Raw genomic sequence first — 23,983 nt, forward strand, 5'->3', positions numbered from 1 at the left:
TGTGCGTGCCTTTCGCGGCGCACCCTGGGAAATGTAGTTTCAGCCCTCCGACCTCCCTGGCTTGTCCTCCCCGAAAGCCCAGCTCGGAGCTATCGCCTAGGCCAGCGGAGATGGTCAGGGCAGCGCTTTCCTAAAGGGCAGTGATTCTTCCCTTCGAGAAGTGAGGTGAGGGGAGAAGGCGGCTCGCTGGGCAGCAAAACTACAACTCCCAGAGGAATCAGTGCGTTGTAAAGACAAAACTTGTTTTCTGAGACTGGGGGTTCCAGGTTTGTGTTTTGTTCGTTTGTTTAGCCCCCTGGCCGGGGGCGTGGTGCCGCCGCGTTTCCCCGACGAAACACAAATCAAACCCGGAGGAAAAACCCCACAGGTGTCTTTTGAGAGTAAGCGACTACCGTTGGATTGGCAATTGGCCATGCTTTCGCGGTTTCATTACGTGGGTCCTTCCGGTAGAAACTTTTCAACTCTGTGGTAGGAAAAAGATCTGTGGCTTTTTTGGAAAAGTTATGAATGGCAACATTGTTCGTAATAGCGGAAAACTGGAAACTCTCTCTCCAGGGAACTGGGAAAATAAACTGAGCACATCCATGCAATGGAATACTATGCAGCAGTTAGAAATAATGAGCTAGATCTATATGTACAATAGGGAAAAGTGTTCAAGACACTTTGTTAAAGAACATTATGTATGGGAATCTACTCATGTCAAAAATAATGTATGCGGACCTCTAGTACATGTGGATGGGAACCGGACTGGAAGGAGCACACTCTGAGGTGGAGACTGCCAGGGATGGGGATAGGCAGGGAGAACTTGAGCTTTATTTGTATTGTTTGAATTTTTCTTATGAGAATATACTTGCCAAATCTAGTGTCCTTAATAGGGAGCCTGCGAGGCCCAAGCGGTCAGTCTCAGAGAAGATGAGGGATTCTGCTCTAACTCTGTGTAACCTTGGCTAGTCACTTGGCTATTCTGCCTCCTTGTCTTTATCTGTAAAATGGGGGTAATAATAGTGTCAAATGCCTAAGATTCTTATGAGGATAAGATAAATAAATTCTTGGCTCCATAGTAAATGCTCCAAAAATATTAACCATTATTATGATGATTGTTGTTATTCCCATGTGGACTCCTTAAAGCTGGATCAATGGTTTGTTCACTGTTGTATCCTCAGTCTCTAGAACGTGCCTAGGATATTGTAGGTGGTTAAAACAATTTCGGTTTGTATTGTTTGTTTTTCTGTTTTGGGGGGTTTTTCGGCCGCACCACACGGCTTGCCGGATCCTAGTTCCCCAGCCAGGGATCAACCCCGGACCTCGGGTCCTCTGCAGTGAAAGCGTGGAGTCCTAACCACTCGCCCGCCAGGGAATTCCCAGCAATTTGTTGAATGAAGGAATGAATAAAGAGCAGTCCCCTGCTCAGCTCCTACTACCCTGCCTCCTCCCCCCAATCTCTCTCCTTCTCTCAGTCTTCTCCCACTAGAGTCATCCCCCGTCTTCACTTGGCCCAGGTCTCATCCTCCTTCCCCCACTTCAGCACCTGCTCTCTCCTACTGTGAACCCAGGAGGCCTCCAGGGAAGAGATGAGCTGCCTCCCACCGCGGCTGTTCTCAGCAACGCAAATCCCCGCTCTGCAGTGGAGTGGAAGGCGGGGATGCCTGCAGCTGCAGCGTGGCAGGGGCTCAAGGAAAACAGCTCCGAGGAGTTCGAGGGCTTCACCCCACCCCCTAGGGCAGGCATGCTGGCTGGGTAGGGAGTGGCTCCAAGGCCACTAGCAAAGATACTCACAGAAGGCTGTTTAATAAGATAAAGCCCTCAGCAGCAGACACAAAAGAGCAGACACACGTAACTCTCCACTCCACGGTCTGGGGTAGACAGAGCCATGAAAAAACATTCTGATGCTATAATATAGGGTAGATTCTAGTGGTTAAATACAGGGTTTAGAATCAGACAACTCCTCCCCAGTTCTCATCACTTTCTGACAGTGTGAGCAAGCCACTCAAATTCTTTGAGCTCAGCTTTCTTCCTCAGTAAGAATACAATAGTACTTGCCTAACCAGGTTGTTGGGAGGACTCAGTGAGCCAATGCATATAAAGGATCTGGCACAGAGTAGGCATCCAACTTCCTTATTAAACAATCATTCTGCCAGAATGTAAGGGTGCAAGTCTGGAAGGCTTCTTGGAGGAGGTACAATCTGCAGGACCCTGCATGAGATATGAGGCTGCTGGTAGCAGGAAATCCCTCTGGGAGCCAGGACTACCCACAGGGATATCTTAGGTTGAGTTCCCTAGATGCCTTAGGTTGAGTTCTCAGAGCCTGAGAAATGGAATCTTGTGCAAATGATCTCTTAGGGCAGTGAGGGAGGCAGGATAGGGCAGGGGAAGAAGCCAAGCAAAGATGTCGGTTCAGCTAAGTCTAGCCTCAGTTTGATCCTCTGGGAAGCTCTGGAGCATAAAATATGTCACAAGGTTTATCCCTCTTAGAAGCAAGGGAGCTGGACTTTTTACCCCACATCAGTCATTCATGGGCTGTGGGCAGGCCAAGGGGAGGTAGGGAAAGGAGGGCATCTCCAGGCAAAGCAGCTCACAGGGACTGATACCAGTTCTTCAGAGAAGGGTGCATCTATGAGACATTAGCAACCAGCACTCACGACAGCAGGGGAATGGGTGTAACCATCCTTGTAAAGGTATATAACCAAGAGTATTTACTGCCAGGGGACTGGCAAAGAGATGGGAACTGGATGAAGAAAATGGGGAGAAGTTATTAAATTCTCTTAATGGGTCTTCCAAGGAGAAAGTGAAGCAGCTGATACATTTTTGTTTGTTTGCTTTTATTTTTTGCCATAGCACACAGCTTGCAGGATCTTAGTTCCCCAACCAGGGATCGAACCTGTGCCCCCTGCAGTGGAAGTGCAGAGTCCTAACCACTGGACCGCCAGAGAAGTCCCTGGTATGGTTTTATAAATTTATTTATTTATTTATTTTGGCTGTGCTGGGTCATTGCTGTGCGCGGGCTTTCTCTAGCTGTGGCGAGCGGGGGCTACTCTTCGTCGCGGTGCACGGGCTTCTCATTGCCGTGGCTTCTCTTGTTGCGGAGCACGGGCTCTAGGCGCGCGGGCTTCAGTAGTTGCGGCGCGTGGGCTCAGTAGTTGTGGCTTGCGGGCTCTAGAGCGCAGGCTCAATAGTTGTGGCGCATGGGCTTAGTTGCTCCGCGGCATGTGGGATCTTCCCGGACCAGGGCACGAACCCGTGGCCCCTGCATTGTTAGGCAGACCCTTAACCACTGCACCACCAGGGAAGTCCCCTGGTATGGTTTATTTTATTTATTTATTTTTTTGTGGTAAGTGGGCCTCTCACTGTTGTGGCCTCTCCTGCCGTGGAGCACAGGCCCCGGACGCACAGGCTCAGCGGCCATGGCTCACGGGCCCAGCCGCTCCGCGGCACGTGGGATCCTCCCGGGGGCACGAACCCGCATCCCCTGCATCGGCAGGCAGACTCTCAATCACTGCGCCACCAGGGAGGCCCCCCTGGTATGGTTTTAAATAATCAAAACCCAGACCTGATAGGATTACCAAATAGTTAACCCTTTCTGGAGAGCTAATAAGTGTGCTTTATAATTAAGTGGCCCATCTTCCCCAATGCCTGATTTGCCTTTGCCAAATATCTTATGCAGTATTTTTCAAAAGGTGCTGCTGTAGGATGTTAACAAGTGTTGCTGCAGAGGAGGTACAGATCCATTAAACAAAGGTAGACAGGTTTATTTTCTTCCCACAACTTTTAAACCAATATACTGGATAAACAAAAACAATGGAATATTATTCAGCCATAAAAAGAATGAAACACTCATACATACCGCAACATGGATGAGTTTTGAAAACATTATGTAAAATGAAAGAACTCAAACACAAATAACTACATATTGTATGATTGCATTTATATGAAATATCCGGAATAGTTAAATCCATAGAGACAGAAAACAGATTAATGGTTGCCAGGGACTGGTGGGAAGAATGGGGGGTGACTGCTTAATGGGGACAGAGTTTTCTCTTGGGATGATAAAAATGTTTTGGAACTAGATAGAGGTACTGGTTTCAAAACATTGTGAATGTACTAAATACACTGAATTGTATGCTTTAAAATGGTTAATTTTATGTTGTGTGAATTTCACCTCAATTTAAAAGAACAACCACAACAAGCTCAGTGTGCTTGTTGCTAATGGGGTGTCACTGTTCCCAGGCCTTCTCAGTGGACACAGCTAAGGAAAAAAATGCCTATACGCATGGGGAACCTCTAGGCTAACCTGTAAAGCATTTCACAAACTGGTTAGGGAATCCTTTTTTGAGAGCATCTCACAGGACCTATACTGTAGAAGGCTGACCCAGCGCATGGAACATTGGTGGAAATGTTTTTGTTTTGGGGGGGTTTTGTTTGTTTGTTTTGGGGGGATGACTTTTGGTTTGGGCCAAGCTGCGGGGCATGCGGGATCTTAGCTCCCCAGCCAGGGAATGAACCCGACCCCCCTGCAGTGGAAGCGTGGAATCTTAACCACTGGACCACCAGGGAAGTCCTATGACTCCTGTTTTAATCAGCACTCTTCTTCTGCCTTTTTGTATAACTTTTGAGAAACTGTTTCTCTGAGCTGGTCTTACTTTATACACCAGACCAAAGGTCTCCATTGATATAACTGAAAGGACAGTAAAAAAAGTTTAACACTTTTAATGTCTGTCAGAGTGCTTTACTGGGTTTTAGGCTCCAAGAAGATAGGGTCTAAGTCTTCTATATCAGTAATTTTCACAGTGCTGGCCGGTGTGCTTTCCACACAGGCATACACATAGGAATAGGTAGTACACACATACGAATAGGTAGTACACACATACGACTAGGAAGTACACATTCTATAGAAGACCTTGGACCAACCACTTTACCTCCCTGAGCTATCTGCCAATTTAGTTCTGCCAGAAGCTAAGAAATAATTCATTTAATCAACATTTCTGGAAGGTCTGTTTGGACCTGCAAAAGCTGGTCCTCTGCTCTCCAGTAGTCTGTTATCTAGTGAAATAATGATAACAAAAGACACCATCAGTTGAAGCTTCCCCACTTCCATTCATTTAATCTTTAATCTGGATCATCAACATTTCGATCATTCTTCATCTTTGCTCTTACAATGCTATAACAGATATCCATCTCTATATGTAGCTAAGAACATGTGCGGATAGGCTATCTTCCTCGAACTTACTAGGTCAAACTGTGTGTTCATGTGCAATTTGAAGATATTACCAAGTCTCTTTTCATAGAGGCTGTATGGATTTCCAGCCATGTTGGCAGTGGCTGGAGAATCCTTGTTCCCCACACGCTTGCCAAGATAGCTATCAAGCTTTTTGATCTTTGCCAATCTGATAGGTGAAAAATGATATCTCAGTGTGGTTTTAATTTGCATTTCTTTTATTAAGAGTGAAGCTCTGAGAAAATAAGTGTTGGTTAGAATGTGGAGAAATTGGAACACGTGTGTACTGTTGGTGGGAATGTAAAATGGTACAGCCGATGTGGAAAATATTATGGTGGTTCCTCAAAAAATTAAAGACAGAATTATCATATGATCCAGGAATTTCACTTTTGGAATATATCCAAAAGAATTGAAAACAGGAACTCAAAGAGATATTTGTGAACCCATGTTCATAGCATCATTGTTCACAATAGCCAAAAGATGGAAGAAACCCAAGTGTCCATCAATAGATGAATGGATAAAATGTGGTAATATACATACAAGAGAATATTATTCAGCCTGAAAAAAGAAGGAAATCCTGACGCATGCCACAACATGGATGAACACTGAGAACATTATGCTAAGTGAAATAAGCCAGACACAAAAGGACAAATATTGTCTTCATACTTACATGCCTTGGTAGTCAAATTCATAGAGACAGAAACTAGACTGCTGGTTGTCAGAGGCTGGGAGGAGAGGAAAATGTGGGGAGTTATCCTTTAAAGGGTACATAGTTTCAGTTTGGGAAAACCAAAAAGTTCTGAAGATAAATGGTAGTGTTTGTTGTACAACATTGTGAATGTACTTAATGTCACGGAACTGTACACTTAAAAATGGTTAAGATGGTAAGTTTTATGTGTATTTTAGCACAATTTTTAAAAAAAGAGTGAAGCGGACTTCCCTTGTGGTCCAGTGGTCAAGACTATGCACTTCCACTGTAGGGGGCACAGGTACCAGGGAAACTAAGATCTTGCATGCCACGAGGTGTGGCCAAAAACAACAACAACAAAACATAACAAAGAGTGACGCTTTGCATCTTTTCACGTCACAGCCATTTGTGTTTCCTTATCTGTGAACTGTCCGTTTATATTCTTTTCACATTTCCTGTTGTTCCTTGGTCATTTTCTTTCTGATTTACAGAGCACTTTGTATTAGCCTTTTTTTTTTTTTTTTTTTTTTTTTTGCGGTACGCGGGCCTCTCACTGTCGTGGCCTCTCCCGTTGCAGAGCACAGGCTCTGGACGCGCAGGCTCAGCAGCCATGGCTCACGGGCCCAGCCGCTCCGTGGCATGTGGGATCTTCCCGGACCAGGGCATGAACCCGTGGCCCCTGCATCGGCAGGCGGACACTCAACCACTGCGCCACCAGGGAAGCCCTGTATTAGCCTTTTACCCTGATATAAATTGCAAAATTTTCTTCCATTTTCCTTTTGACTTGGTTTTTGTTGTGTTTTTTTTTTTTTTTTTTTTTTTTATAGTTTCTTTTTTTTTTTTTTTTTTTTTGTGGGGCACAGGCTCCAGACGCGCAGGCTCAGCGGCCATGGCTCACGGGCCCAGCCGCTCCGCGGCATGTGGGATCTTCCCGGACCGGGGCACGAACCCGTGTCCCCGGCATCGGCAGGCGGACTCTCAACCACTGCGCCACCAGGGAAGCCCTGTTGTGTTTTTTTTAAAAAATAAACTTATTTATTTATTTTTGGCTGTGTTGGGTCTTCATCGCTGCATGCAGGCTTTCTCTAGTTGCGGTGAGCAGGGGCTACTCTTCATTGCTGTGTGTGGGCTTCTCATTGCGAGGCTCCTCTTGTTGCGGAGCATGGGCTCTAGGCGCACAGGCCTCAGTAGTTGTGGCTCACGGGCTGTAGTTGTGGCGCACGGGCTTAGTTGCTCCGCGGCATGTGGGATCTTCCCGGACCAGGGCTTGAACCCGTGTCCCCCGAATTGGCAAGCAGATTCTTAACCACTGTGCCACCAGGGAAGCCCTTGTTGTGGTTTTGGTTTTTAGCTAGGTATGAGGTAGCAGTCTGACTAAACTTTTAAAAACCATTTTATAAATTATAAATTAGGAGTTTGGGATTAACATATACACACTACTGTATATAAAATAGGTAAACAACAAGGACCTACTATGTAACACAGGGAACTATACTCAATATCTTGTAATAACCTATAATGGAAAAGAATCTGAAACAGAATACATATATATCCATAATGGAATCACTTTGCTGTACACTTGAAACTAACACAACACAGAACTGTGTACCTTGCTCTGGGTTACACAGGCCATTAGGGTAGGAGCTGCCAAATGGGTCAAACAGAAAGCCAGGGAGGGAGGGAGCCAGCTCCACTTTGCACCTTGCTACTTAGTAGCTGTCTGCCTCCAAAGCCCGGTGCTCACATCCACCATGTTCACTTCCTGTTCCACTGCTTTGCTTGTCTGGATGCTGACCAACAAAGGTAGGCTTTTAAGAGAATGAGGCAAATTCAAGTGCTACCCGAGGGGTGATGTTCACTGGTGGCTGTGCGGCTGAGGCAGTTGGGAAGAACCTTGTGGAAGAAGGAAAACTCAAGGTAGACTTTGGAGAGTCAGGCAGAATTTGGATGGGTGGAGAGGATAGGTAAACAGAACTGGCAAGGGGAAATGGGTAAAAACCGTTTTGACATCTAACTGGGAGGTAGTCAAGGGTGATGATGGGGCTTCCTGTTGGAGTTGAGGGATAGAGAGGGTCTGTCTGTCTTGCCCATGAAAGGACATCTTAATTCTGCCTGGGTAATCTGCTAACAGAGCTTTGGGAGATGGATGTAAATTCAAAAAGGCTAATTACCTTCTGCCTGTGAGGGAATGTTGCCATTGCATGTGACTCGGATACAGAGGCAAAGCCCTTAGAGGAAGGGCCTGGCATCTGGTTTTAGGGGCAGAGCATGGGGTTGCATGTGGGTTACTTAGCCCCTCTATGGTCTGTGACAGGGACACACACACACACTGAAAAAAAAGACAGCTGTGACAAAGTAAGAGAGTGGCATGGACATATATACACTACCAAACGTAAAATAGATAGCTAGAGGGAAGCAGCCACATAGCACAGGGAGATCAGCTCGGTGCTTTGTGACCACCTAGAGGGGTGGGATAGGGAGGGTGGGAGGGAGGGAGACGCAAGAGGGAAGAGATATGGGAACATATGTATACGTATAACTGATTCACTTTGTTGTAAAGCAGAAACTAACACACCACTGTAAAACAGTTATACTCCAATAAAGATGTTAAAAAAAAAAAAAAAAGACAGAAAAGCATTCCAGCGTCAACATTAGTTAGGGCCCAATGCTTCTGGTGGCCTCTTGGCTACTTGCTTAAGGACCTAGCAGTAACTTGCCCTTTGGCCCTTGGTGGATGGGAGGAAGGCTAGAGAGAACTCATAGCACATACCCACTTTGTCAAAGATAAACAAAGCCGGGCACTAGTTAAAGAAGTAAGGACAGATTTTAACCAATATACTATCACAATAGTATATTGCAACTTCAATTTGCACAGAGGTGACTGGGCCTTTTTAAGGGAGAATGAGGGAGTATGGAGGGAGGTGAGCAGGGGTTCCGTAGAGTCAGGGAAGTGAAAAATTACAAAGGGTTGGTCAGTGTAAATGCTGATTAGGCCAGCTGTATTTGTTAGCTGGCAATTATTGAAGTTAGGACTCCACCCACCCACAGAGACTGGGAGACAGAGGCCCTCTCGGTTCCAATGATTACATTTCAAGGGAATGGTTTTCACGTCCTTAAGAAAGACACATAATACATATACATCTGATATACACCTCAAAGGGAAAGGAAGAAGTCACAGTTGTAAGCCCTTTTTAGTATATGCTCTAAGAAAGGAGTGGTGGGGGGGAGCTTATTACAGGTGTTGTCTAGAACAAACAGTAAATTCTGGAGCTTTCTGGGGCAGGCAGTTTAAAGGGGGTTAGGGTCATCCTAGGGATGTGGCCTTGAGGTGTTAGAAACTATGTTATTGGGTTTAAGTCTTTTAATGTGGGCGGAGGAGGGTGGATAAAATTATTTGTGTTGAGAGTGTAGGTTTTGTTTGTGGGTTTTTTATTTTTTTGGCCGCCCCTCGTGGCATGCAGGATCTTATTTCCCCGACAGGGATTTAACCCGTGCCCCCTGCAGAAGCTCGGAGTCTTAACCACTGGACCACAAGGGAAGTCCCAAGAGTGTAGTTTTTATAGGTCAAGGTTGAGGCCTATTGGAGAAGAGGGCCCAGGGGAGCCTGGCTAGAGTTTGGTGGAGCAGAGAACATTTGTCATCTCACAGCTGAAAGAGTCTGACCTCGTGCCTGAGGGTGAAGGTCACCAAGTTCCTGCTTCTGAGGTTTGTAGCTCCCAGAACATCATGTGGTAAGTAGGGTCTACCTGGGTAGGTGTGAGAGTCACTCTCTGCTACAAGTCAGGAATCCACCTTCCCACCTCTCGGTCCTCTGGCCTGTTATAGGTCATCATACACCCAGAAGCAGAGGATACCACTGAGCGAGCCTATCCTATAGGTTTGAGATTTCAACCCCTGGCTTGCACCCAGAGCTTGCAGAGTAGCACCAGGTATACCCCACCTGGCCATCTTTGAAACAGAAAACTTTCCCAGCTTTGGAGAGAATGCTAAGGGCTAAGGTCTGGAACACCTTTCAGGCCCATGTAGTATTTTCCTTTTACTGCATGAGCTGATTTATTTATTTAAATTAAAAAGAGCATTTTTGTGGTAAACTAGCCTGAGACCCCGCTTTCTATATAGCCTGGTTCTTCAGAGGCTAATATTATTCCACAGCCGGCCCGTCCTTGAAGGACAATGCCAGAACGCTAGCCAACAAACGCCAATAGCAGCAGTTCTCAAAGTGGTTCCCCAGACCAGCATCACCTGGGAACTTGTTAGAAACGCAAACTCTCAGGTCCACCCTGGAGTTAAAGAAACAGCAACTGGGGGTATGGGTCAGCTGTGTTTGAACAAACTCTCCAGGAGAATCTGATAGACGCCAGTTAGAGAACCACTCACTGGCTTACAGGCCTCCCCTCTGCCAGAGGGGATGAAACTTGGAGGGCAACCTGGAGCTTCATTAAGATTGAGGTAGGTTTGGAAATTGGGGGAAGCACGTGCTAAGAGAAGACATGGAAAAATATTTAAAATGTGTGCACTTTGCCCTAAACAGTTGGGAGATAAGGGCACCAACCAGAGAGTGAGACTGGAATGAGAAGGTGCCCCAGCGGGTGAACGCTCCAGGAAACCCACAGACACTCGGCCCCTTTTTCCCAAGTCGGGAAAACCACACGCCCACGTGGCTCCTGGTGTTCTCTCTTCTCCCGCCTGTGCGCAGCGGCCCCACCGCAGCTCCAGCTTGCAGAGCCCAGGCACGAAGCCAAGCTAGCCTCAGGTCAAGGCTCTTTGCGAGCGCAAATGGGAACGGTACCCGGGGCGCGGTTCTCGGGCCAGAGGCTTCCCCTCTAGTCCCGCTCGGCTGCAGCTGACCACAGCCGTGTCTGAGAGGCATCCTCGCATACTTTGCATCTCCCTTGAGATCCAGGTATTCAACCCGGGTCCGGGGCATCGCAGACCCCACATCCTATTTTCACCATCGCGAGCCCTTCTGGGAATGGAGATCTCCCATCCCCCTCTCCCCTCTTGCGCGGTAGAATCCCTGAGCCTTGGCGAAACTACAAAGCCCACAAGCCCTAAGGCTCACGCGCTATCTTCTGGGAGTAGTAGTTCTGGATGCCGGACACTCCCAGCGGCCCGGCTCAGGCTGGACTCCATATCCCAACATGCCCAGGGGCGTGAAGGAGGAGGTGGGAGGGGACAGACCAGGAGGATGTGAATGGGGAGGGGGCAGTTGCCCCCCTGCCCCCACCCTTCCCTTCTAGCCGGGCTGGGGTGGGGGGAGGGGCCGGGCTGAGGCGGCGGCGGCGGCTCGGTTGCTCGCTTGGGGAGGGCACGGCGGGCAAGGGCGGGACTGGCCCGCTGCGGGCGGACTGGGGAGCCGCGGAGATAACGGGTCCAAACGCTGGCGGCGGCGGCGGCTTTCTCTGCACGGGCGGAGGCGGCAGCAGGAGCGGCGAGTATGGCCCGCGCGGCGCTCGGCGCTGACTGAGGTGCGCGGGCGGGATGAGGGCGGGCGGGATGTGGGGCGCCCCGGGCCCCTCTCTGCCCCGACCCCCCTCTGCGCGGGCAGCTGGCTCGGCCAGCGGCCCACACCCGCCCGGTCCACCCCGGCAACTTCCCCTGGGTCGGGGCGCTGGGCTCCCCCGTGGGGCGGAGGTCCGCTTACATTGGCCTCAACCCCCTTTCCCCGCCTTCTGCTTCTGCACCTCCAGCCTCTCCCACGCGTGGCTGCGCCACTCTTTGGTGGCAGCCCCCAGCCCCAGCCCTGGGAAGCGCTCCGTGCCCCAGTCCCGACTTCAGTCCACTGCCTAGTTCGCGCCGCCAAGCCCCGCGCGCGCTCCTGGCCTGTGCACTACTGAGAGACCCCTGCCCCGCTCCTGTTGACCGTAGGATGTGTCTGCACCATCAGCACCTCTCTCCTTTTCCCTACCTGGCACTGCCCCCTAGCCACCCACAATGGCCCAGTTCTCTCTGATGAGACCTAACAGCTTGACCTCCTTCCCACTTTGGAGAAACTGAGGTTTGGCATAAACCGGGAACTTGGCCAAGTCCATGCCCCAGCCCTATAGGGCTGGTCTGAGCCCATGTGTTGGCATGGAAGAGTCATTTCTTCCCTCCAGTCATTCCTAGGTGACGGGACCAAACTTTCCAGCTCCCTGCTGCAGCTCTGGGCTGAGCTCACTTTAGTCTCCCCTTTGGCTTTCTCCCACTTCTGTTTCCCCCACCTCCTTCCTGTTTTTCACTTCTGGCCTACTCTGCCTGTAGGGTCACGCACCTATTGCTCGTTTACTCAAGTTAGCCTTTTGATTTTTATTTCTTGCCAACTGCATCCATCTCCCATCCTGCATCTTACTCTACAGTGCTTTATAAAGCACTGCAGAACAGAGTCTAAGGTGGTGTTGAGGAGCAAGGGGAGAGAGAGGGGCTGGTGGTGGAAAGGGAGTGGCAGCCTCTTTAAACCACAGCTGCCGAGGGGGTACTCTGGGGTCCCTGTGTGAGTCAATCCTAGCCAGTAACGCACACGCCCATCTTGTCTTTGGGACAGTTGTCTGGAAGCTGGTTGGTCATCCCTTTCTCTTATTATGCCTGATGGACTCCAGCGTCCCCCTGAGATGGAGGGAACCTCCTACATTGGTGGAGATGGCGGTGTAAGAGGAGTCTGGGAGACCACACCCCTAAGCCTCCTCTTGCTTCTGCTGCTAACTTTGGAGGGGCTTGCCGGTTCAGGGAAGGATGCCTGCTAGGTTCCCTGAGCAATTTTTGGAGGAAGATGCAGTGACTGTAGGTGGTGATCTCAAGTTTAGTCGTAGTTTTCAGGATTTGAAGGAAAAATGGAGCCAGGGCTCAGAGAGGTGGAACAGACTTGTGTGTATAATTCAGTTTTTTGTTTTCAGTTTTTTGTCTTCCTTCGGCAGGTTTGCCCATGGGTCACCCCTTCCTAGCCCAGTCTTCAGTTTCCCAGTGGGAAGTTGGGGGAGGGAGGGAAATCTATGAGCCATCAGGAAGGCAGGCTCTGGGAGTTCCGCTGGGGTCCTGAATGAGCAATCTTGATCTGAACCAGATGGTTCTCTGCTTCAGCACCCCTCTCTCATCCCTCCCCCTTGGCTGTGAATAGGACGCCTTTAACCTTGTAACTTGAGAATGGAGGAAGGGAGGCCAGGGGGCCAACTGTCTGTGTGCATGTTTATGTCTGCATCTGCACTCACGTGCGAGCTTGCCAGGGACCTGAGAGAGTGACCCTGCAGGAGAATGCGGTGTTGTGATGTGCTGTGGCATGCTCACAGATCTCTAGGAACTTTCTGAGCCCATACCCTAGATGGTGCCAATTTCCAAGTTGTTAAGAACCACTAGGTATGGCCCCATGGGCTATTTCCCCATGAGCCAAACCTCTGGACCTGAAACATGCCTCAGGGTGAGGATCACTCTTCTTCAGAAAACTACCTGCAATTATGAGGTGTCTGAAATAGAAGCATGGGGGGACCGGTTTCCCAGAACTGGAGTTCTGTTTTTCCCCTGGTCATGGCAAGAGAAGATCTCTGAGGGGTGGAGTCTGGCGAGACGGATGGGAAGCTGATTCCGTTGCTTTGTTCTGTACCCCATCCTGCCTTGTGTATTTGTGTACTTGATTTTGACCACCATTAAACTATGGAAGTTCTTCAGACGTCTCCTCATTTATGAAATATCACCACCTGGCTTGGTCCTTGGCGCATAGTAGGTGTTCAGTAATTTGAGTTAAAGTGGAGAGTCTTGCAGTTAAAGGGCAGGATCTCTCATACTTGATCAGACATCAGAATCCCCCTGGAGAGCTGTTTAAAGCACAGCTGGCTGGGCCCCACTCCCAGAGTTTTCTGGTTCAGGCAGTCTGGGTGGGGCCTAGGATTTGACTTGATTTCTGCCCAGTGTCTTGGCCATAACACTTGAGAACCACTGGTTTGGGGCCATGACAGTTGCTTGGGTGATTAATCCAGGCAGATGTAAAGTCTTTTTGTTTTTCTTTTTTAAAATAAATTTATTTATTTACCTATTTGGCTGCGTTGGGTCTTCGTTGCTGCACGCGGGCTTTCTCCAGTTGAGGCGAGCGGGGGCAACTCTTCGTTGCGGTGCGCGGGCTTCTCATTGCGGTGGCTTCTCTTGTTGCAGAGCACAGGCTCTAGGCGAACGGGCTTCAGTAGTCGTGGCTCGCAGGCCCTAGAGCGCAGGCTCAGTAGTTGTGGCGCACGGGCTTAGTTGCCCCGCGGCATATGGGACCTTCCCGGACCAGGGCTTGCACCCGTGTCCCCTGCACTGGCAAGAGGGTTCTTAACCACTGCCCCACCTGGGAAGTCCCCAGATGTAAAGTCTTAAGAGAGATTTCCTCCTACCTTGCTTCCGCACCCAGGCTTGTTCTGGCAGCTGCCCTGGATTAGCCTTTTCCTTCCATTCTCATGCTGCCCAGTGTTGGCTAGGTTGATGGTAGGAGTGACTTGTGGGGCCTGAGCTCCCAGTCCCCCTGTAACCACATAGCAGCCACTGCCCTATGGCTATTTGAAAGAAGGCCCCGCAAAAGCAGGACATTTAGGCCCCGGGGCTTTGGAAAAGAGGTGGCTGCGTGGACATGGAGAAGCAGACGCCAAACCCGGCCCTCATCTGCCCTGTCCCTCAGAACGAGCAGGCTGGGATACTGGCCATGCTGCACACTGGACAGGATGCCTGGGAATCTCTGAAATTTAGAAAAACAGGAGGAACCCCTTACATTGTGCTTTTACTTTGCCAAGCATTTTCCACCTGTTGTTCTTTAGGAGGTTGATGAGGCAGATGTAGACACAGGCGGGGTTACTGAGAAACAGAGAGCTGTACTGTGGGCCACACAGCAGGCCCAGGGCTCCTGATTCCAACATTCTGATGGAGCACCTGCTAAACCAGTCGCCCCGAATAGCTGCAATAACGGCGGCAGCTCCCTGAGCGCTTACTCCTCACCAGTCACCCGGTTAGATGCTCTCGCATGTCAGCTCCTCAGATCCTCACAGCAGTGTTGTGGAGTCGGCATTATTGTCGCTCTTTCGTAGATGAAGCACTGAGCCTTGCAGAACTTACGAGACTTGCCCAAGCTCAGCCAGCTGGTAAGTGGAGAATACGGAAGGCAGACTCGGGCCTTACTGACAGCACACCCTGTGCTTTGTCACTCACTGTCTGTCTTGCCCAGAAAACCTGTAATTATCCTCCGGGTTGTCTGCCCCCAGAGCCTGGTGAATTTTACTGAGCCTGGAACTATGCCGGGTGTTGTGGAGGAGAGAATGACCAAGTCACTGTCCGCTGGGAGGGGGATAAGACAAGTACACTAGTGTCCACAGTGGAAGGCAGAAGGGGCAGCCGGCGACTTGTGGGTTTAAAGGAGGCGGAAGTCATCCGCGTAGAGGGTTCAGAAGAGGCCTTTGGGTTGGACCCTGAAGGGGCAGGTAGAATTCCAGCAGTGCCTACAGCCTGGAGAGTGTGCAGGCCAACAGGTGCAGAGAGAGGCCATCATGGCACTTTTAGAGAGTTTTCCCTTTTGGTTGGAGCATAGGAGAGGTATTTCAAAAAGCAGTGAGGGCTTCCCTGGTGGCGCAGTGGTTGAGAGACCGCCTGCCGATGCAGGGGACACGGGTTCGTGCCCCGGTCCGGGAAGATCCCATGTGCAGCGGAGCGGCTGGGCCCGTGAGCCATGGCCGCTGAGCCTGCGCGTCCGGAGCCTGTGCTCCGCAACGGGAGAGGCCGCAACAGTGAGAGGCCTGCGTACCGCAAAAAAAAAAAAAAAAACAGTGAGAAGATCCTGTTTGGTTACAAGCAACAGCTTGGCTGATTTGGGCAGGAAAGGACTTCATTGGAGGACTCTGGGAACTCCTAGAATCTGAGGGATGACTCGGGACCCATGTCCCCTCCAGGGTCTTGGAGTGGGTAAGGCAGGAGCCAAAGGCCAGCCTCTTCAGGGTACCACTGTCGCCAGGATAAATCTGTTCCAGCTGTGCTCTGTAATTTTGTCACCACAGCTTGGGAGTCGTATCCCAGGGAGGATATGTCTCTTTGGCCCAGGCTGGACCATGCTTCTTCCCTGGCCGGGAAGGGCTGGTGGCATGGTAGGCAGTCCTCCCAGGCTGTATGCAAAAGCTGAAGTCCCCGGAAGAAGTGGCAGTGGACACTGCAAGAGGTCAGTCCAGCAAGGTGCCCAACGAGCGCTCGAATCGGCAGACAGCAGAGGGAGGGCTTGGTTCTGAAAGGCTGCTGAGCAGGCAGAGGGCAGGCTGGCAGCAGGGCATGGCTGGGTCATAAGGGGACAAGAAAAGAAGGGAGGGAGGAAACGGAAAACTAGATAGGGTCCAGGTGAGATGTGATGAAGGCTGGAACTTGGCAGCAGAAATGGAAAAGAAGGGACTGATTCTAGAGAATTGTGAAAGTAGATATTCTCTGGAACAGACACTTCATCGGCTAGGGTTTGACACTTCATTGCTTGGGTGATGAGGTTGGTTCCTTTAGCTGAAATGGGGCAGTCAGGAGGAGAGAGAGTTGGCAGGAGATGATGTGCCTTTGCTTTGGAGGAGCTGCATGCAGGATGCTCACAGCACACACGGAACCCTGGTGAGCTCACTGTTCCTGACTCCATGCTGCCTGAGGTTTGGGGCCTCGGCCCCGAGGAGGTGGGGGGCCCAGTATATCCTGAAAGCAGCTGGGCCTTTGTTGTCCACGCTCAACATGCCTACATCTCTTCTGTCTCCGCAGTTCCACCTGCGTGGCCTTCTTCCTCCTCCTTCCCCTTCCCCACTCTCAGTTCCCACGCCCCAAATTCCCCCACCACGTGTTCCCAATACCTGAGCCCTTACCAACTAAAGGACCTGGCCCAGCTCTCTGGGGACTTAGGTTTTAGATTTTCCTCCCTTTCTGCTCAGAATGGTTGTTAACAAGTCCTCACTAACTCTTAGGGCAAACATCTCCAAATGACATCTTGCAAGGAGAGGGTCTGAACTTTGCCTGCTATCTGGGGACAACAGGCTTTTCCTCCAGTTAGGCCGGGCTCACCGGGGACGCCTGTGTGTTTCCCTAAGCAGCCATTCTAGAGCACTTCTTGGTGCTTATTCATAAATCATTATACAGCATATTGTCAATCACGCTTTCATGTTGCCATTGCAGATGGCCCCAGGGCGTACGCTGGGCTTTGGGCCACCCCGACTTTCTAGCTGAGAACTGGGGAAGTTTCCTCCTACAGGAACGGGAGGGAGAGGACAGGGTCCTCTCTGGGGTGGGGCAGGAGGGGCAGTGCTGAAGAGTACTTATCTCCACAGATTCTCAGAGAGAAGGTCATCTTCCTGGGATGAAGAGGACTGTTCCCCTCAGAGCTGTTAGCATTCAAATATGTGTGATATTTTGTCACCTATGAATGCAGTGCATTCCACCATAGACAGTAAGGTGAACCAGGGACAAGAGAAATCTAGAGAAAAATGTAACTTTTCTTTATTTTGATGTCAGTGCTAAATTTGCATTTGTGAAATAATGACATTAAAACAAAAACAGTTCTGCTATCAGTTGTTGAAAAACACCCTCAAATGGCTTCTTCCTTCAAGGGGATGTGACTCTGCAAATGAGGAAGTCCAGAGAGGGAAAGAGGTTGACCGGCATCGCCCCACTGGCTGCTGACGTGGGAGGGGAGCCGGCAGCACACGGATGGATCTCCTCCCTGGAGGGGCACTGTTCTCTGGCCTGTAGTCCTCTGTTGCTCATCTCTTGCTAGTTTATCACCTTTGCCCATTAGCATCCTTTTTCCTTTTTTCTCCTTCTCTTCCTCTCCAGGATCAGGGAGGGAAGCATACCAGAGGGACACAGAAAGCAGCCCCGCTTCTGTGCAGTTGAGGCGTGAGGCCCATCTTGCTCCTGAAATGGGGTTCAAGGGAGGGCAGGAGACCCTGAGGTGTTGGGGCATGAACCAGGGACCCCAGAGAGCAGCCCTTACCCTTTCTCTCCGAATCCTTCCGCTGTAAAGTCCTAGCACAGCAGGCAGGCAGCAGCCTCCCAGCTTGAGCAGGTCTCAAGCCTTCTGAGGAAGAAAATCGGCAACAAATGCAAATAGCTAATTGGCCTAGAGGGAGCCGTTCTGGTGAGGAAGAATCAACAAGTTGTTAGTGTGGCTGAAGGGAATTCATTCAGAGGGGCTGGAGTGGGTAGTGAGAGGGGAAGTTGAGAGGTGGGTTGTAGGAAGAGGCACAAGGGAGGGAACTGGGGGCGGGAGTGGGGATTCCCTCTCCCCACTCATGTCACCTCCCACAGCTCCACCCTGCTCCTTCACTCCCACTACTAACTTCCTTTTTTTAAAAAAATTGAAATGTAATTGACATATAACTTTATGTCAGTTTCTAGTGTGCAACATAATGATTCCATATTTGTATACACTGTGAAATGTCTGCAAATTCATTAACATCTGTCATCATGCTTAGTTACCACCTCCTTCCTTCCTGGTGGGAAGGGCCCCTTTGGGTTTGCAAGGGACTCTCCCCTGACCTGTCAGTGGAGTTCTCTCCAACCCTCATTCTCACCCAAGTTCAGTTGAAAACAAAACACCTCATTTGATACTGATGGTAAACTGGAACCAGAGTCAGGAGGAAACAAAAGTCTCTGTGGCCCGGTGCTGAGGCCTCTGGCCGAGCCAGTGGAACAGACAGCAGCCGGAGGGACTGAGGCTGAGCGGGAAGGCAGGGAGGGGCGAGAGCCCCTGAGCTTCCAGTTCCTGTGTCCCTTGGGTTTCCTGGGAACCATCTGAGTCCGAGGTGGCCACAAGGGTTTTTCCAGGGGTTGGCCTTCTCTCTGTTCCATCCTGTCCCAAAGGGCTTTGTATTTCCCTGAACCCACACCTGTGTAGCTTCTGGCTAATTCCTGGGGCCTCCAGCATGGCTCAGGAGGAGACCCCAGATACCACGGGTAGAGGGAGATGGGAAAGCCCGAAGGGGGTTTGGAGAGGCATGGGAACCCCGTTCAGGCTCTTCCAGTGTAGGGGAGCCAATGTTGGCACTCCCTTAGAGAGGAAGATGCTATGAAATGGGAGTAGGATAAGCAGTTTATGTCAGGGAGGTCCAGCCCAAGGCCACAGTGGCAGCTGATGGATGAAGGGAGTTCCTCAGTGCCTGAAAAGCAATTCAGGCTTGGCCCTAAAGCAGCAGTGGATAGATGTGAGTTCAGATCTCTCAAGTGGCATTTCCTGTGATTAACACAGAAGATTCCTCACCCTCATCCCCCCCCCCACCCCCCACCCCGTACGTGGGCCTCTCACTGTTGTGGCCTCTCCCGTTGCGGAGCACAGGCTCCAGACGCACAGGCTCAGCAGCCATGGCTCACGGGCCCAGCTGCTCCGCGGCATGTGGGATCTTCCCGGTCCGGGGCATGAACACGCGTCCCCTGCATCGGCAGGCGGACTCTCAACCACTGCGCCACCAGGGAAGCCCTCCTCACCCCTCTTTACACCTGGTTGAGATATTTCACAAGGTGTCTTCTTCCACCCATGCTGCCCACCCACCATCCCAGCAATTCCTGCCCATCCTGGATCTGTGGGCGTACCCTACCATTCATCCTGTGCAAAACAGGAAGAGGAGCCAGCAGACCCTTTGTTGTCTGCCACTGTGGCCAGGGTGGGGGCCTGGTCTGAATGAGAGCCTCAGGGCAGGGCTATTTGGCTGTTCCAGAGAGGAAGCAGTTTGTTTGGTCAGGGGGCCCTGATGATTTTCATAGTCCAGGGCCCAGTCTGGCTGGGTATATACAGGATTCTCACTGTCTTACTTACCTGCAGGGGGTTTGGTGCTGTGTGACCCAGGGCAAGTCGCTGCCCCTCTCTGGGCCCCAGAGTCCTCATCTGTAAATAAAAGAATCTAAAGACCCGTTCAGGGATTTGCTCTCAAATCGTCTGGTAAACCTGACAGAGGAACGTCCTGAGTGAGTGAGGAGATAGTGCTGGGGCCCAGGATGCCACCATGCAGTCCAGACGTCCATGGGAATCGCTTTGACCTTTCTGCTAACCCGCTTGGATGTACTGAACAGCAACCAGCCTGCTCCGGCATCTCTCTGGAGAACTTGGGCTCCTGCAGCCAAGGGAGCTGTCCCCGTGCCTCCCGTTGTCCTCGTCCCCACCTCCCAACCCTAACTCTGCCTCTGTCCTGGGATCAGGCAGAAAAACCCAACTGGTCTCTCATTGCATTCTTCCCTTCCTGTACTGGCCTATACTGGTTAGGCCTTGGGATGACTGTTTATAGGCTTCCTGTTTCTTTCTGCTCCCAATCCCCTCACCTCCTTATATCCTAACTCTGCTCTAGCAAGAGGAGGTTGGATGACAGGCTGATCAGGGAGGACGCCAGATCGGCAGCACAGACTCCTGGTGGGTCTGCAAGGAGTTGAGAACACGCCTGGAAGGGGGCTGGGTAGAGTTTCTTAGTAGAGGGGGAGGTGGAACATGGTGAGGCAAAGGCCACCCATAACATGATGCAAAGGCCTGAACTGAATGGGCAGGGACCACTGGCCCCGAGGAGACCAGTTTGAGCAGAGCATGACATTTCATTGCTCAAGAAGGAGAAGCAGGATGGAGAGGTCTGACCAAGAGATGGGCCCCAAGAACCACCCTGGCAGAGGGGGAAGGCCTGGGCTTTCCCAGGGCTGGGCTGGTTGCACACCATTGTGCTGGAAGTATGGGAAGGGTTGTTAATGACTGTTTGTTCTCCACAGGCTGTGAGGCTGCCAAGGGTCAGTCTGATAAGAGGGGAGAGATAGGCTTCTTGAGTTTTATCCTGCCAACAGCTGCCTTCTCTCAGCCTGTGCCACAGATACTGACAGGCTATTGTGGCCCTGCTCTATCTTCTCAACTTTCTGATATACACAGCCCCTGGCTTCAGCCCAGCTGGGCTTCCCCTGCCTGGCCTCCAGCTCCCGTTCCCATCTGTGGTTAGATGAAGTCTGTACTGGGGGAGGGTCAGTCCTAGCAAGACTGAGCTGTTCTGAGCCTGACCTGGGAGTGGGATGTCCTCCAGGGTGCGGCCAGGGCTCTGGGCTGAGCAGTGACTCCCAGACCTGCCTGGTCCATTTTGGTCTCAGGGTTAACCTGCCACTCAGCCAGCCAGACCTGGGACCATGGGGTCTTAAGGGAGTCCCACCTTTGCCCCAGAGCTTTGGGAGGGCTGGGTGTTTTGCTGGGAGGAGTGGAAATGGGGATCTGATGGAACTTGCATTTGGAAAGATAACTTTGGCCTTTCTCTGGAGAATGAATTGGAGGGGGGTCCCTTGAGTAGATCTGGGGCTTCAGCAGTTACGGGGCTACTGTTGGTGGAGGGTGACAGTTCCTTGGATAAAGTGATGGTGGCAGACGTGGAGGAAGGTAGGAAGCTGAGAGATTTAGGTGGTAAACAGGTGGACTTTATAAGAGGTTGGCTGCAAGAGGTTGAAGGAAGGAAGGGACATAGATGACTCCCAGGTTTCGGGGTTGGCTGGATGATGTTCCTTTCCAGATACTGGGAGTACGAAGGCAGTCCAGTTTGGGGGGCTTAGAGCAGGCGTGAGTTTGATTTGTAGCAGGGTGAGTTTGAGGTACTTTTGGGTGCCTCTAAGGTATGTCATCAAAGGGACGGCTTCCAGAAATGAGTGGGATAGACGTGTCTGGAGTTCAGGGGAGTGTCTGGCATCATTTGAAAAGCCAGACATGACTCTTAACAGGGTGAGAAACAGGTTTGGAAAGGGTTCCGCCCCAAATCATTGCCAGACAAGGAATGGAACCTAGGGTCCTGGCTTCCTGTTGCGTTCCATGTCCAGGGTCATCTTTTGTTTCCCTGACCGCTTCAGCCAGTTCAGGGCCCAGCCGGGCAGCACCCTCCCCTCCAGTCTTGCTTGTGGTGTAGGGACCCTGGCTGTGGGCAGTCCTGACCCCAGGCCACCCAGAAAGGCCATGCATGTCGGTGGCTCTCTCAACCATCTGTACAGCTGGGCAGTGTCCCCGGCTGGAGAAGGGTGTGGGTCCCGGCCAGGAATGAATCACTGACGGGAATCCCAGAATCACTTCTGTTCCTGTGGGCCCACGGGGCTCTGAGCTGGGTTGACCAATCAAGGACAGGGTTTTAGGGCCAGGTTCAGGGCAACCCTTCTGCACCAGATGGCAAGCGATTCTGTAGTGACTTTTAAAAATTCCTTTAAATGAAGTGGAAAATGGCTGTTCATGGGTGCAAGATTGTATCAGTTGGACTTCTTCAATCACAGCAGCCAAGAATCCCACTCAGAGTGCTTTGATAAAAGGGAATCCGTTGACTCATACCTGAGGGAATGCCTGGCCACATACAGGGAAGATGAGGGACTCAAACAGCTCCATCTCACCCCGCCCTTCTCTATGGTGACACCATTCTCAGTTCCCATGGGGTAGAAGGTGGCTGTCAGCAGTGCAGGCCTCCGTCTTCTCAGCATCCCATCCCAGGACTGCCACAGGAGGCCTGGGTTCACTGGGAATCAGGGTCTTTGCCCAACCTTGGATCAAGTACGTGGCTGGCTGCATTTGGTGCTCTGATTGGCCAGGCACAGGGATGGAAAGCTGGGGAGAGATGACTCCCCAAAGGAAAATGGGGTTGTCATCCATTCTAAAGACTTCGTGTATTGAGGCAATAGGCAGAGCTAGGTGTGCATGTCAGAATCACCACTGTAGACAAACCGATAAGGATTTATTGCCATGTATTTCATTTACCTTGTTAAAAACGATGCTAGCGTGTAGAATGGGACTTAGAATCATTGAGTCATTCCGTTTACAGATCAGGAAGTGGAGGTTGAGAAATATGCTCAGTCTCCTCAAACCAGTAGGTAGAAGAACTGAGTCCAGAACCCAGGTCATCTGACTTGCACGCCGAGGTTCTTTCCAGTAGCAAGCGGTGTCTTTTAGGGAGGAGCCCCCGTGCCCCAGTTGCCCATCCACAAAGTCATTCATCCCTTTGGACTGCAAGGCAAAGAGTAGACACAGGCAGGTTATGGCAAATGGTCCCTTCCTCGTGGTGGCCTGGGGCCATCTGTCTGAGATGAGGGAGACATTCACTCAGTGTGCATTCAACCAGGTCCCAGAAAACAGAGGAGGCATTGGCCCAAGTCTGCCCGCTTCTGCCCTGGTGCTGCCTCCGTCCCCTCTCCGTCTCCCCTGTCGTCTCAGCTTCCTAGATGCTCACCCTCCTCTGTGCTGTTTCCTGCTGGGGCCTAGATAAGGATGTAGCTCTAGGGCTGCTGTGCTTTCTGGATTACGTTGTATTTCCTGCTGGGGAGGGTTGTGCCCCTGTGTCTCCTCCCCTGGAAGAGAACACCCAGGATGGTGGTGCCAGTTTCAGGTACAGAGAGATGAATAGCACAGTTTTGGCCTCAGTTCACCCGTCACCTCCAATTTGTAAAGGATACAGATGTTTGACCCAGCTTGGCAGAGCCGAGAATGGGGCGTTGTAGAAAGAACTCTGAGGGAATTTCCTGGCGGTCCGGTGGTTAGGACTCTGCACTTTCACTGCCGAGGGCCTGGGTTCAATCCCTGGTTGGGGAACTAAGATCCTGCAAGCTGGGTGGTGCAGCAAAAAAAAAAAAAAAAAAAAAAAGTGCTCGGGGCTTCGAGTCTCACCTTAGCAGGAGGAGACCTCACGTTCAGTCTGACACAGGTGTCTTGCCCAGAGTGGGTCACTCCCCTGGGGCCCCTGGTCAGAAAGGGAAGGCTGTCCCCTGAGTGTGACATGTATGTTAATAAGATGCTGGAGGTCCTGGGAGCTTGGGGGTGCTTCTCCCCAGCCCCAAGGTGCTCAGTGAGCAAGGCGGGGCTCTTCTGAGTTTGGGACTAAATTCCTTTTTCATTCTGACCATCTCCTCGTGCATCTTTCCTGCCGCCCTTCCTATGCCTGCTGACAGCCAGTCCTCTCTGCTGAATTGTCTGCCAGCCCAGACTGACCAGAGTGCTGTGTCTGCCCTGCACGCTTGGCTCCCGCAGGCTCCCTGGTCCACCTGTTTCTGTCTGGGTTCATGTTCTCAGAGATTGGCCAGCCTGGGTCCGGCCTCCTGTTCCCTCAGGCTTAGCCACAGTGCCTCCTCTTGTCCCTGACTCCCTCTTCTCGGTGAGGCTGAAATTCACT

The 23,983-nt window shown here is 51.1% G+C and overlaps 1 protein-coding gene across 5 annotated transcripts in view; it reads left to right on the forward strand.

The window, feature by feature from the left end:
• The first annotated feature begins 49 nt into the window (after positions 1-49).
• ST3GAL2 (ST3 beta-galactoside alpha-2,3-sialyltransferase 2) overlaps positions 50-23,983 on the forward strand; it is a 56,878-nt gene continuing 32,944 nt past the window's right edge. The window contains exons 1-2 of one of the 5 annotated variants that reach the window (XM_067019551.1): positions 50-165; positions 2,836-2,938. The gene's annotated coding sequence lies outside the window, so the exon portion shown is untranslated. Of the gene's footprint in view, positions 267-2,835; positions 2,939-7,703; positions 7,818-10,657; positions 10,804-11,092; positions 11,369-23,983 lie in introns of those variants that run through there. The other 4 variants (XM_067019552.1, XM_067019554.1, XM_067019553.1 and 1 more) reach the window with 4 other exon arrangements.

The sequence above is a fragment of the Kogia breviceps genome, chromosome 18 (assembly GCF_026419965.1).
Source record: "Kogia breviceps isolate mKogBre1 chromosome 18, mKogBre1 haplotype 1, whole genome shotgun sequence".
In the NCBI taxonomy this organism is placed as follows: domain Eukaryota; kingdom Metazoa; phylum Chordata; class Mammalia; order Artiodactyla; family Physeteridae; genus Kogia; species Kogia breviceps.